This window comes from Eublepharis macularius, chromosome 8 (genome assembly GCF_028583425.1).
Source record: "Eublepharis macularius isolate TG4126 chromosome 8, MPM_Emac_v1.0, whole genome shotgun sequence".
In the NCBI taxonomy this organism is placed as follows: domain Eukaryota; kingdom Metazoa; phylum Chordata; class Lepidosauria; order Squamata; family Eublepharidae; genus Eublepharis; species Eublepharis macularius.
In genome coordinates, this window is record NC_072797.1 from 142,122,364 (window position 1) to 142,136,796 (window position 14,433).

Consider the following 14,433-nt stretch of genomic DNA (forward strand, 5'->3'; position numbering starts at 1 on the left):
TTCTGGAGAGCAGGTTTCCAGGTGAGCCACATAGCAGGTGAGAGAGGGGACGGAGAACGGGGGTCTTCCAGTGCACTGAGAAATTTAAAGTCCTGTGGAAAGTATCTGGTTTGTATTTTCATTGGAAGTTTAAAGCAATAGTTTTATTTCTATCTGCTGCTGTATATATTATCCTATTATATAATAACTACATAGTTTAATACACTGTGCTGATACTTATGCTTTGTTACAGATTTGCACTTGGTTTTCATTTCCACGGTCCTAACCCTATTATGGGATGTCCCACCCTGTTGACCACGTTGCGTCACATGGTGTAATCTGCCTTGAGTCTCAATGAGAAAGACGGACTTTAAATAATGTAAATAAATAAGTGAATAAGATAATTTTACAAACATATTAAAAATAAAATAATCATACAGATTAATTAGAGTCAGGATAGCCATTCCATAAACCTATCCTCCTATCAGACCTCAGTGATGAAAAAGCATTTTCACCTCTAACATAAACTCTAACAGATCTGTTGTTAATGTTTTTAAAAAGCACGTGTTTCAAAATGCAGAGTAAATAAAAAGAAATACAAGTAATTAAAATAATTGAAGATCACATTTGATAAAGGAAATCGCCTCATTCTTCAGTGAAATTACATGCCCAGGATAGCATCGACCGCCGCCCTGGGGTCAGGAAGCAATTTTCCCTAAGCCAGTTTGGCTAGGGATCCATTCCTGACAGTGTTTTGCCATCTTCTGGGCATGGGCCAAGGGTCACTGGATGTGTGGGGAGGAAGGGGAGGTAGTTGTGAATGTCCTGCATTGTGCAGGGGGTTGGGCTAGATGGCCCTGGAGTGCCCTTCCAACCCTAGGATTCTATTAAATTAATGCAGAAATATGGCAATCCTACAAAACTCCCACTGGCATTTCAAGTCATTGGGCTTTCCTGAAGGGTTCCCAAATAGAAGGTTTAATTCATACATTTAAAAAAAAAACCTCTACAAATGTAAGAGTTGTTATGCGCCCCTGCGGTGAAGCAGCTTGGCATAGTTAACGAAGGCCTACAGTGTAATCCTAAAAAGAGTTACTCCAGTCTAAGCCCATTGAAATCAGTGGGCTTAGACTGGAGTAACTCTGCTTAGGATCACACTGTTAATGTGTGGAAATGAGCAGCCGGTGTTTTTCAAGGCATGGACATCACCTGGTAAATAATGAGCTTTATTCCTGATTTTCTTAGCGGTCAATACCCAAGCAGTGGAAGTGGTTTGGATAGTATGGTTCACTGTTCGTCTTCTGTGCCGTCCCACATGGGACTGCGTGTGCGCAGGCCTGCCGAACGGCAGGTTTTCTACAGCTTTAAAGGCCACTAGCGGGCGCTCATCTCTCCAGAGCATGTGCACGGGTGTTTCCCGCCAAAACCAGTTTGTGCCTCTAGAAGATAGCACCCCTTACCCTTAGTTTCTCATTCGCCACTGGGTTTTTAAGAAAATAACTATTTTTATTTTTTCCAGAATTTTTAACAATAACAATATATAAACTTTTAACACCAAATGACTGAACATCGTAGCAGTATGCAAGATATTAAGATAAATAACTTAATATACAAGGTTATGTGCCATATATAATTAATATAGAGGGGAAAGTTGGGGGGGGGGTTGGTACAGAGCTCTCAGTAGAAGCATAGTTAGTTATATATAAAAGAAATGGGGACCAAGTTTCTCCACTGGTTGAAGAGGTTCATCTACAGCGCTCTGAGGTCTTCTCCCTCTGAGTAGGCCTCATCAGTCGCTTTGGAGACTTTGAACATTTACTTACCACAAGTACGGCTGATAAAGCCCTTTTCAAATGCTGTGCTTTGTGCGCTACCACGATGACTCGCTCAGACAGTCATTCCGTCTGCCTTACTTATCTCGAGGAAAGGCATAATGTGATGGCTTGCAAGCATTGCCAGAATTTTACCCCCAAGGCACGGGCAGAGAGAGCCACGAGGCTCAAGACCCTGTTACGGGAGCAGGCCTTATCAGCTTCCGCCAGTCCAGCCATCAAAGTGGCGAAATGATCCGCTATTGCTGTGTTATCTGAGCACCTGACTTAGACCCTGGTGTCGACATCCGCTCTGAACCCGACTGACCAAGATCAACACAGCTTGGTTCTGACAGGTGCCTTAGTGTCGATGGCTGCGAGTTCTTCGATCCAGTCCCTCTGACTCAGATCAGACATCGACATCCGACTCCAGAGACCCAGAGTTGGATTGAGGCACCTCGAACATGACTCCAGCCGACTTCAACTTCTCCCAGCTTGTCAGAACCCTTTCGACCCGAAGCAAATTTTCACCACGCAAAGTCGAAGAAACGTTCGATGTCTTATCGCCCCCAGAAACGATGTTCCAACTCCGATATCTTTGGATCTGAAGGGCCATGGAATCGAGGGTGAAGAGCTCTCCTCTCCGGAATTCATTGAACCCCCTAGGAAGAAGACAAAGAACAAGACATGTCACTCCCACAAGGGGAAGAACACAACCAAGCATATCTTGGACAAGGAACCTCTGATACCTGAAGTGCAAGTTATTGATAGGCCTCAAAACAACAAATATAGTTATTGAAACAACATATCAGTGCTGGAAGGAATATGGTCAACTCCTCGACAAGAGCTTTAGCATCCGCCATCATGCTTCACAGACATGCTTGGCTGTGATCAACCACGCTACCCACTGAGACACGGAACAGAGTCAAGGACCTACCATTCGAGGGATAAACCCTCTTCTCTAATAGAACAGACAAATATATGTCTCAGAAATGCAAGGGCAGGCAAACGGCATGCTCTTACAGGGTCCTACCCCCTAAATAACAGTCCAGCCAAAGACCGCCCTATTGACAACAACCATCTTAGGGGCACAATATCTAGAATTGTACCCCAATGGTCCCTACAGTTGGTGCTAGCCAAACTCATGACAAAACCTTTTGAGCCGCTGGCTACTTGCCACCTGAGATTCCTAACCATGAAGGCGGCATTTCTCATAGCGATTACGTCGGTCAGGAGAATGAGTGAACTGGCAGCACTGCGATCCGACCCTCCCTTCCTTAAGGTACTTCAAGGGAAAGTAGTTTTTAGAACAGGTTTGGAGTTTTATCCAAAAATAGTAACCAAATTCCACGTGTCACAGGAGATAGTTCTCCCTGTTTTCTTCCCGTCACCTATGTCATATGCAGAGAAGACATGTTGCGATGGGAGGAGGGAATCCCAACCCATTGTCGTCAAGTGTCAACGCACACGCACGGGTTACAAACCTGCCAAGGTATGACTGAACAAAGGAGGAAATGCCCCTGACAAGTTTTGGTGGGCTCTGAATGCCCCAGGAACTGAACCTGTGAGGTAAGGCACTACAACTCCCAAGATGCACTTCTCTTAAAACTATAGGCATACATTCTAGTCTAGTACATATTGATTAACTGAGTAATATATTCAGCTTGCTGCTGGAACAGTACACTCCCTACCTGGAATACTGGGGATTCCACTATTAATATGCAGTGCTAATGGAGTGATACAACTATAACTGTGCATATGAGGCATGCTACGCTACGAACGATCAAACTGAACACAAACTAAGGCATGCACGCTTGAGATTCATTCTTCAAAGTCTGTCTTAGCCACGAACAGGACCACTTCGGTGATAGGCCTGATTCAAGCATCCTCCTACTCTAAGTAGTCCTTTGTCATCGAGACAGGGGGTCAACTTAAGGAGAGTGCTGGCTTTCGGAATTGCTGACCCATTCTTGACACATTCAAACTCCTCCAAATAGGACTCATGTTTTAAACTGCATAGAATCAGCTTTTCAGCCCGGCGTTGTTCATCTGGCAAAGTCAGCCAAACATCCCAATGACATGCAAAGTGGATGCGGCTCTCCCTGCCATCAACCTGTATATATGCTACAGCTGCTATCGCCTGACTCAATGAGTCTGAAAAGATGTGCAGCTCTCTGTGGGAGGCGGTGGTAGGTGAGATCGGTATGTAGGTGCAGTGTATGTGTATACCTTGTAGGCTGCCGAGGGAGTTCCTCCATGCTTCCCAGTCCTGTCTTTGTTCTGTAGGAAGCAGTTCATCCCAATCCTTGGCACCTAAGGAGAGTGTGCGTAAGAGATACTTCCCTTGGATGGTCACTGGTGCCGCAAACCCCAAGGGATCGAACAGGCTGTTCAATGTTGACAGGATGCCTCGTCTCGTGAACTGCTTCTCTGGGACTGGCACTCGGAAGGTGAAAGTGTCCTTCTTCAAATCCCACCTCAGTCCAAGGCTCTGTTGGAGGAGTGGAGTGTCGCTGCCTGAGTCTAGATCCTGCAGGCCTTTAGCGTGGTCTTGTGGATCAAAGGCTTCTAATACCTATGCACTGTTGGAAGCAAATTTGTGCCGCTTGAGATTTGCTGCAGCCATCATCAGTTGTGCCCTCTTCAACAGGTCCACGGCTTCCACTGGTGTGGCCATGGACTTGAGCCCATCGTCCACATAGAAGTCCCGTTCCACGGACTGTCTTGTGTCCAGACCATATTGCAGTTCTCCAATGCATGCAGTTTGCTGTAGCCCATAGTTGTCTGTCACAGGGGGTGGTCCGTTTCCAAAAACATGAACTCTCATGTGATACTCGGTGATTGTCTGGCAATGCTGGTAATCGCTGAATCACAAGAATCGCAAGTAGTTGCGGTGGTCTTCTCTGACGAGGAAGGAGTAAAACATCTGCTGGATGTCAGCCATTATGGCTACAGCTTCCTTCCTGAAGCGGAGAAGCACGCCGAGTAGACTGTTGATCAGGTCAGGTCCCGTGAGGAGGACCTTGTTCAGCGAGACGCCTTGGAACTGAGCGCTGGAGTCAAAGACTCCAGTTCACCCCATTTGTCCTGCAGCGGAGCTGGTAATTTCGCCGTAATCTCCATTTGTACCAAGTGTTGGTCAAGGTACGCCAGCCCCGGTAGCCTGGGATTCCTATTGGCAGTTTCCAGCTCTGCAAGGATATCAGCCAAGTCCCAAGAGTCGCCAAGGTTCAGTGGTGGGTATCTTGGGAAAAGTCCTTAGCCGCAGCATGAGTGAGCCCTCAATTTCAGACAGTGCCCCGTAGCGTTTGTCAAGCCTTTCCCACACCCGTGCAAGGGCTAAACAGGGATCCTCGAGGTGTGCCGCATAGATGCATCGAGCTTGTGCTGCTGACCTGGAGCCCAACCAACTGATCAAGAGAGTGAGTTCCTCATCAGGCTGCAACTTCATATCCCTAATAGCTTCCTTGGAATGTTGCCTTCCAAAGCAAGTAGTCTTATGGGTGGTCAGAGAACTTCTGGACACCCTGTTCAGCGAGTCTGGCAGCCTCTGTCTCCCATGCTATTCTTAGTTTGGCAGCCTCTGTCTCCCATGCTATTCTTAGTTTGGCGGCCTCTATCTCCCATGCTATTCTTAATTTGGCAGCCTCTGTCTCCCATGCTATTCTTAGTTTGGCGGCCTCTATCTCCCATGCTATTCTTAATTTGGCAGCCTCTGTCTCCCATGCTATTCTTAATTTGGCAGCCTCTGTCTCCCATGCTATTCTTAGTTTGGCAGCCTCTGTCTCCCATGCTATTCTTAGTTTGGCGGCCTCTGTCTCCCATGCTATTCTTAGTCTGGCAGCCTCTCTTCTAAGGTTCTCTTCCTTCTTGGCAAACTCAGCTCTCTGGGCCGCAGCAGCAGCTTCAGCTTTTGCCCTGACGATCTCCATGAGGCTAGCGTGTGACAACCTACTGAGTTCAGCTGAAGAAGCCTTCGAAGACGCATGGTGTGCTGGAGGCGCAGTCAGATGAGTGAGACCTCTGGATGCAGCAGCTCCAGCTTGTTGCTCGGAGCTGACTGAGCCAAAGAGATGCACTTCTTCTGCTTTGATGAGGTCCTCCAGGCTTGTCATGGCGGTCTCAATGAGGCTGTCCCGCCCATTGTACACTTCCTTTAGACACTGCCCTTCCCCTCGCGCCTCAGTCGTGTTCAGCTGCTCTAGGACGCTGAAGATGCAGTCTCGAAGTGCTTTCCAGGCCAAGTACTGGGCGGTTAAATGGGTTCGTGAAGCATCCGCCTCATCCAATCCAGACACCTTGGCAACGCTGTCCAGGGCTGTCTGCACTTTAAGCCAGGCCTTCTCGGCTTTCAGATGCAGTTCAGACTTCTTGTTGGATAAATGTTCACGCATCCTAGGTGAAGGATTTCTTTCTCGAGTGTGAAGCTTTGCTTCTGTGTAGCCAGTTGCCACTGATGCAGATGTGTCGCCAGAGGGGACTAGCGTCGTCTCACCAGGAGTGAGGACTGCGGTGGGATCGGGGAGGTGTCCCAAGGAATCTTCCATTTTGGGCTGTAAATTAGAAGGAACTTGCAAGGGAAAATTCTATGAACTGTGGTGCCGTGTAAATCCACTGGGTGGCGCTGTCACAGTGTGGCTGTATGACTGGGAGTTGCTACTGGAGGCAATTAGGTGCAATTGTGAGAGTTGGCCACCAGAGGGCGCAGCACTCAGGGGTCTCTTCCAAACTTCCAGGGCTCTGGCTTTGCACTAAGGGGAGCTGTGGCTGGGCTGTTTCCTCAAGCACAGGGCTGATTGGAGGACGGCGCCGTGCCAGCATTTATCCCAACAGAGGCTTGCAGTGAGTGCGTGCTGCAGATTGTTGGAGGGAAGGGAAGAGGCTGCCTGCAATAGCTTGAAGGCATGAGATGAGCAGTTAGCAATTGCAAAACAAAGGCACCTAGGTTGTAGTTCTGCAATACTGAGACAGGTTGTTTAAATCACGGCAAAGATTGCTTGGAGCTGATACTTGGGAGTAAAACTTTCGCATGCATGTTTCTCTGCTGTTTGCTTGAAGGGCAAAGCATGCAGTATTTCACTTGGAAGGGATTCAGTTTCCCTTTTGCAAGATGTTCTTTCTGGTCTGCAGGGCAGACAGGCAAGAGCGATCTTTCCCTTTTCATTTGCAGGACAAACATGCAAGATCTCCTTTTCACTAGCAGGGCAGATATGCAAGAAACTTTCCTTTCTCTTTTTTTTTCACTATTCCGATGCGAGGAGGGAATCCCAACCCTTTGTCGTCAAGTGTCAACGCACACGCACGGGTTACAAACTTAAATGGTTTTATTTAACTTCTTCATACACATAAGGAATCTCTACTCACAGTTCTTCTAAATAACGAAAAGAGAGAGTGCATCTTTCATGCATAAAGGCGGTTGGTGGAGCTTTGTAGACCCAGTGAATGTGTGGGGGGGGGGGAAGAGATCTGCCAAGGTGTGACTGAACAAAGGAGGAAATGGCCCTGACAAGTTTTGGCGGGCTCTGAATGCCCCAGGAACTGAACCGGTGGGGTAAGGCACTACAGCTCCCAGGATGCACTTCTCTTAAAACTATAGGCATGCATTCTAGTCTAGTACATATTGATTAACTGAGTAATATATTCAGCTTGCTGCTGGAACAACACAGGACATTACATTCTCTAGATGTCCGTAGAGCGATCTTATTCTACTTAGATTGCATGGCACCATTTAGGAAGGACACACAACTGTTAGTGTGTTATAGGGATCCCAGACCCTCGGTGGGGGCAGGGGATCTCCCGCCCCTGCTCCCCACACCCCACCCCCACTTACCTGAGCAGCGGGGGGGGGGTGCACCTTGCTTGCGCGCTCCCTTGCCGCGTGGCGCTCTCCCATGCGCCACAGCCACCGGGATCGGGCCCATTCTGGCCCGGATCGGGGCTGCTGCGGAGCACAGGAGCGCTCCTGCGCTCCGCAGCACTCAAAACGGGCCCGATCTGCAGCAAATTGGGCCCGTTTTCAGAAGCTGCGGAGCGCAGGAGCGCTCGCTTTGCAGCGCCCAAAACGGGCATGTTCTGCTGCGGATCGTGCCTGTTTTGAGGCACTGTGGAGCGCAGGGACACTCCTACGCTCTGCAGCACCTCAAAACCGGGCCCAATCCACGGCAGAACGGCCCATTTTGGGCACATTCTGCAGCGCCCGGCCACGCGATGACATCACCCCGAAGTGACGTCATCGCGCCTGTGGGGGCGCGCATGCGCTCCACGCACGTGCACCCCCTCTCCCTCAAGGTAAGTGCCAGGGCCCTGTCCCCCCGCCAGTGAAAACAGAGATGCACTTATCCGTAATGTTCGTTGACATTTTCTGTGCAGGCACACAGACCCTCCCTCCTGCCCCACTGATGCTCTTCCATTCCTATCTGGAGACATCAGCGACTCGGGAGAAACTGAGGGAAAGGGGTGCCGTCTCCCAGAGGCACAAGCCGTTTTTGCAGGAAACGCCCGCGCATGCATTCTGGGGAGATGAGCGTCCCCATGTGGACTTTAAAGCTGTAGAAACCTCACCGTTCGGCAGGTCTGTGCACACGCAGTCCCATATGTGCCAGCATAGAAGACATCAATGAACAACAGTTACAAGTAAGCGCAAGTCTCTTTTCTTCCTCACATCTGTCCTCCCTTTGCATTTTTACAGTTGTGGAGTCGGTTTATTTTGTTCCACACTTGCCTTAACTGATCTGGTTTTCCCAGTGAGGGCGCTGTTGTCATTGGTGGCATCCTGGGTGGAGTCACAGCATGCTCCCGTAAGATTATCACATTATATCGATTTAAGGGCTCAGTTTTTTAAAAACGTTGAAAATGAATACATGGGAAGACTTTGCATGGGGATGCCTAGAAGGGGGCTAGCTCTGCCCCCATACCTGCCCCCCCACCCATGGCCCAAACTGGAGAGCCCTGCCTGTGCTGAACCGGAGCCAGGAGGCAGAAGCCAGCAACGGGCGGGGGGGGGGGAACCAACCTCAGCTGGGACAGAGCCTGGAGAAGCGCTGGCTACGTACTCTTCAAACTATGGTGCTTTTTCTGGTGCCAGAAGTGGCCACCCCACCCTGCCCCAGGGCTTCTGCGATTTCTTTTTTTGAAAAATCATCATTTTCACAGCATTATATCAACCTACCATTGTAACAATACATGCAACAGAATCTCTGAATTCGCAGCTTTCATTTTTTTAAAAAAGTCTCTAGCCCTTTCTTTTGCAAAGATATAAGGAAAAAGACATAGCTTTGCAATGGAATGGGCTAGAGACTTATTTTTAAAAAAATAAAAGCTGAGAATTCAGGGAATCTGCTGCATGTATTGTTACAAAGGTCAGGTGGTATACCACTGCCAGTTTTCACTTTCCTCCATATACTATAATTTTGCGTACCATGCAAATTTCCAGAGACCATTTCCTCACATGCCTCCAGAGGGAGCCCAAGAGCTCCCGGTCCCACGAATTTGTTCTCCTGTGCTTGCAAAACCCCTGGGCCTGCCTGCGCCCCTTTCTCTTTCGTGAAATGTGGGATTAATGTGGGATTGGTGGCGCTGTGAAAAGGAGGGAGGACAAAAGCGAAAGAGGCTACTGAGCTGCTCCCCAACACAGCTGCTTATCGCATGCCAAATTTGTGTTCCGAATCTGTTCCTTGAGGGTCACGGGGCTCTCACGTGCGACGCGGGGCTTCTCTGGAGCTGCTCCCTGAGGGCAATGCGTGGCTTGCCAGAGGAGCTTTCCCTGGGGAGAGGCTGATGATGCTCATGGACACGATGCCTGCGTTGGGGGTGCTGGACCCACTGAAGCAGGATACTGCCCAGCAAGTGTTTCACTGTCTTACAACCTGCTGATTGTTTGGTGCCCTGTCGTTTAACTGCTGCAGGCCAGGCACGGTAACATTTGGCCCAGCCTTTGAATTATTTTAGTTGATTTTTCTACTCAGAGTCCAGCTACGCTTTCATAGCCGTAGTAATCCTGTAGCGGAGTGTAATGTTGTAACAGGATTGGGAGACCCGGGTTCGGATCCTCACTCTACCATGGCAGCTCACTGAGTGATCTTGGGCTAGTCACGCTCTCCCGCCTGCCACTCAGGTTGTTGTTTTGAGGATGAAAGGGAGGCAGGAGAGTGACATCATAAGCTGCTTTGGGGAGGAGTAGGAGACAAATGCAAATTAACTTGCATTGTCAGGGCATGGTATGGCACCAATTTAATGATGCTGAAGCGTAACATTTAAATTTTAATAGCATCTCCCTATAAACAATTCTTGGACAACTTTCACAATGTCATGTATACACTGGTTTTTTTTTCATTGCTTGAACTATGTTGGTTAACAGAATAATTCTTTCACAGAGACACTAGCGATAGATCCAAGTTGCTTAACAATTTCAACTTTGCATCCAGTTGGCTGTTTCACCCTACTGGGATTAGGCACAGGATGGAATAAATTATACATGCACCCCATCACTGTGCCAGATATATACATTATAATATATATTTTATATGTATTCAATCCACAAAATCAGTGGGCTTTTCTGTATATTTTATACACGTGCATCTATTTAATATTTGGAGGCTTTTGTGCAAGCGCATGCACTTGTTTTCCTTAGGTGAGAATCTGTTGACAATTTTGAGTGTGCCAGTATAACACATAAGCAGACATGTGTCTCCCAGCCTTCATCATGTGTCTCCTTAATGGTGGTAAATTAATAACAGAATAGTAACAGAATCAGTGGGACCTCCTCTTGAACAAGGCTTGGGACCACAATGACATTATCACAACACAACAACAACGAGGCACCCGTTGCCTGCTTGTGCACACTTTCATCCAGACAGGCCAAAGTTACTCAGTTTTGTTGAACAGGACAAGACACACATGTGCTTAGGAAATCATATTACAATCCTCACAGAAAACATCTTACTAACAGTAGACTACAGAAAGGGACGTTTGTCAATAAAGATGCATTACAAAATATGTAAATCAAATAAGGACAAACATTTTAAAATGTTCAGTACATCGTAACGCCTAGATATTGAACAAACTAGGTGTCAAAAAGGGACAGTTCTGTATGTGAAATGCATATATAGTTGTGATGAAAATATGCACCTCAAAATTCATCAGAACTTGCTCAGGCTAAGAAAAATATTGGAGGATTGGAACGGGGGTTACTGGAAACCTCTGCATGCAAAAAGGGAACAGGGGCGTGACCTTCACCTGCCCCTTACGTGGACAAAGGTTTGTTTCCCCCAGGGGAGTTATTCCGGGAAGACCACAGGAGTTGCAGGCCCCCTGCAGATCTGAAATCCTATTCAGTTTTCACCGGCTGACCAAGATCAGGCTCCAGCCTCAGACTGAAGCACCTCCTTAACTCTCAAACGCTATTTTGTAGCATCTGGAGCCAAGTTTAGTGAGAAGGCCAACTCGAAATAGGCCACAAATGAACAGCGTTAGAACCAGGGCTCATTCTGAGGGGGAACGCGCAGGAACACGGGCCGTACCTGTTCCCTAATGTCCTTTCTTCATCTTTCCTGATAGTCTAGCTCCACACATCAGTCTGCAAAAAGCAGTGCATGCCCTGTAAGTGTCAGCTGTGAAGCCTCATTCTTAAGTCTTCCAGGAGGAGATTTTATCTGTAAGTTTTGCAGTAGCATTGCCAGGGGTAATAACAACTAGGCCAGCATCTTGATGGGCCTGCCTTCAGGTCTATCCTTTGTGCTCCTGTCTGCTTTTTTCATGCAGTCCATTGTGGAAGTTCCTCATCATTCCAAACACTGTTAAGTCCTCTCTCTGCGTAATTGAAAAATGTTACATTAATAATTCAGTAACTGCCAACAGTTCAGACATGGCCATCTGGTTTCCTTAATAGAAAAATACAATAACCATAGAGCATAGCAGGTGAGAGCTCTGGCGCTCTTTAACTATAAAAGAAGAATAAATCCTTTGCTGGTGCAGTACCATTTTTCCTGGCTAATGTGAAGCAAAGCATACGTCTGCAAGATAAAATACGCCCTCTGCAGCTGAGGGAATGGCATAGGAGGACTTTGCTGTGAACAAATCCGGGATATATTGGGAAATTCCTGAGATTTGGGGGTGGAGACTGGAGAGGGTGCAGTTTGGGAAGAGGAGGGACCTTAGTGGGCTGCAGTGCCATAGAGTCCACCCTCCAGAGCAGCCCGTTTTTATCGAAGGGAACTAATCTCTATAGTCTGGAGGTCAGTTGAAATTCCAGAATTTCTCCAGGGCTCACCTGGATGTTGGCAACCCAAGGAAACATTATCTTCCTGAGGCCAGTTTATCCTGCGGCAGGACCAGAGCACTAAAAAGGAGCTGAGGCTTCCCGTCTGCATTTCCTTATTGAAACCTTTTCTCCCCAACTGATGTTCTCTTGACACTCGAACTCAGAGCAAAGCAAGCGGGCTGAGGAGTGAAGAGCAGAGTAATTTTTAGAAGTCCAGTTCATGTTTTATTATCGTTCCAGGGGGCAAGAATTTGTGGAGATATTCCAGACCAGGTTTTATTTCGTGCTTAGGGTAAACTGTCCGGGGAAAATTGCTATGAAGGACTGTGTGCCACCGCCTTTGTTCATTATGAATGAAGTTATGCCGTGCTTACTTAAGCAGGCCTTCTGCTAGCTTGATAGCAGCACCATACTGGCAGGGTATGGGGGCAGGTGTGTGTGGGGGGGGGGGAGATGTCCTTTCCCAGAGCTAGCAAGCCCAGAATATATTGTGCAAGAGAGGGTCAAACAAAATAAATTATGCAAATTAGAGAGATTATGCTTGGCTTCAGATGCAGAGGAGCTAGCCGTGTTAGTCTGTAGTAGCAAAATCAAAAAGAGTCCAGTAGCACCTTTAAGACTGACCAACTTTATTGTAGCATAAGCTTTCGAGAATCACAGTTCTCTTCGTCAGATTCATGGAGGGCAAGAAGAAACTGGACTCTTTTTGCTTGGCTTCAGTTTTGGATTGCCTTGATGAAATATTTTGGGTTTTTAGTGCGGCAAAAACTCAGCTGTGGTTATGCCTGTGGTAGAATTTGGGTTTGTTCTCAGTTTGGGGAGTCTAGACTAAGGATCTGGGAATGTGCTGTTTCCCTCTAAGACTGAAACCGGGAAATGGAAGGCACCCTGTTCAAACTGTAGGCTGCTTTTTTGAACAAGGCAGGTTTGGGTTCCCCCAGTTCCACTCGCTTTCCTAGCAGCCAGGAATCATTTGTGCAGATTTTTTTCAGTGCTGCAGGGATCCAGTTCAGATTGGGAATGTGACGGGGGGGAGAGAATTCAGCCTGCTCCCCATACCTTTTTCCTGACCTAAAATGGCCTAGCAGGACATTACTTACAGCATTTTGGAGCTGCATGTAGACTCCAAAATGGAGCAAATAATACTCTCCAGGCCATTTCAGCTTGAAAAAATGTTGCAAGGGGGAGGCTGGAAGCCCCCTCCCACAGCTGCAGTCCTAATCTGAATTGGGGCCCTGCAGCACTTTAATAATTAGATTCTTACAGCTGCTGTCTGGCTATGAGAAAAGCAATGCAGATTGGGGGAACCTGGACTCGACTGGCCAAAAAAGTAATGTCTAACTTGGCCCTTAGGCTCTGTTCACTGCAGGGAGAAAAGAAAACCCAAAGGTATACTTGAGTGGACCCCCACGAGACCGGGTCTTCTTCAAAAAGAGAGGCGACTGCAGTGCTGTTGGAAGCAATGGGAGCAGGGGTGAGGTGTGTGGGGTTGGGGAGGGGGTATAATTCCACAGAGGCTGCCTTTCGAAGCTGCCATTTTCTCCAGGTGAACTAATCTTTGTCGTCTCAAGATCAGCTGCAATTCTGGGAGAACTCCAGGCAATTTGTGAGGGCTGGCCACCTTAAAGGGGAGGGCGGATCACTTAAGCTCTAACTGTGCTGCAGAAAGAATCTGGATAGTTATAATTCCAAATGTTCGGTGTAAATCAGAAAACAGAATTTATATTTTGGTACCAAAGAAACGAATAATATGTCATTGGCAATGGCCAGTCTTCTAGCCTGAGGGTCAATCCACACATGACAATGTCCTTGTGTCCCCCACAGGTCCACCGCAGTTACTGTCAGTCAGACTTGCTGTGGGAGTTCCATGTTGGGAAATGTTCAATGCAAAAAGCAAAGAGAATTTGAATTTTATCACCCACGGCAGGGATAATAACCGTGAAGGCCCATTCACAGGCTACAACATCTTCATGTCAACCAGGTGTGCTCGGGGAGTTCCATGCATGGGACTTAATCCCCAGGTGCATTCAGGGCCCAGTTTGGATCTGTCCTGCAGGGCACGGGGGGGGGGGGGAGGGCTTAAGCCTGGCCATGCACCATTTCCCCAACCTGAAATGACCCTTGATAGATGCTATTTGCCCCTTTGGGGAAAATAATATGTACTGAGATGTACACATACGTTTCCCCAGTGAGGAAAATACCAGCTGCACAAGGTGTTTCAGGTTGGGAAAAGGGGTGGTGGTGACTTAAACCCTCTCTCCTCACACACTGTGATCCCTGTCTGAATTGGGCCCTCGGGTACCTGGTTCCAAGCATGGAGCTCCCAGAACACGTCGACCAAGAGGACACGTGGGGGAGATAAGAATTTTGTAATGTGTGGATTGA

At 47.8% G+C, this 14,433-nt stretch overlaps 1 protein-coding gene across 2 annotated transcripts in view; it reads left to right on the forward strand.

Moving 5' to 3' along the window:
• Positions 1-14,433, forward strand: part of THEGL (theg spermatid protein like) — a 47,955-nt gene that overhangs the window by 10,726 nt on the left and 22,796 nt on the right. The window lies entirely within an intron of this gene.